The sequence below is a fragment of the Aythya ferina genome, assembly GCF_964211825.1.
Source record: "Aythya ferina genome assembly, chromosome: 13".
In the NCBI taxonomy this organism is placed as follows: Eukaryota; Metazoa; Chordata; class Aves; order Anseriformes; family Anatidae; genus Aythya; species Aythya ferina.
Genome location: NC_140311.1, coordinates 14,232,238 through 14,232,855, shown reverse-complemented (window position 1 = coordinate 14,232,855; position 618 = coordinate 14,232,238). Strand labels below are relative to the sequence as shown.

Here is a 618-nt window from a genome sequence, read left to right as displayed (position 1 = left end):
TCCCGGCCCGCCGCCGCTTATATAAGGGCGGCCACATGATGCGCAGAGCCCCAGCTCATTGGGCGGCGCCCGCGGGGTGTTATAAAACCGGGCGGTTTTGTAACCGCCGCTGCTACCGAGGGGAAGGGGGGAGACGCCCGCCTCTGGGCGCTGAGGGGTTGAGCCCCTCGGCTGGGCTCGTTGTGGTGCCTGAGGGGGAAAATGCCCGCCCCCAGGGAGCCCGGGAAGCGCCGAGCGCTGTGGTGGCTCCGCTCGGGCTGTGAGGGCGCGCGGGGCGTCGCGCCCCTGAGGTGAATCCGGGCGGCTGAGGGAGCCGGAGGGTCAGGTCGGGGAAGGGGAGGCTCAGGGGAGACCTCACTGATCTCTGCGAGTACCTGGAAGGGAGGCGTGGGGAGCTGGGGGGCGGCATCTTCTCACAGGTAACTAGTGGTAGGACTAAGGGGAACGGCCTCAAGTTGCGCCAAGGGAGGTTTAGGTAGGAATTTCTGAGATGTTTCTTCTCAGAAAGAGCGGTCAGGCGTTGGGACAGGGTGCCCAGGGAGGTGGTGGAGTCACTGTCCCTGAGGGGTGTTGGAAAGGAAAGGTTGGATGTGGTGCTTAGGGACGTGGTTTAGCGGG

General features: G+C 65.4%; 1 protein-coding gene across 1 annotated transcript in view; it reads left to right on the top strand.

Annotated features, from left to right (window-relative positions):
* The window catches only part of KIAA1210, a 105,679-nt gene that overhangs the window by 97,529 nt on the left and 7,532 nt on the right, over positions 1-618 (top strand). The gene's annotated exons all lie outside the window — the stretch shown is intronic.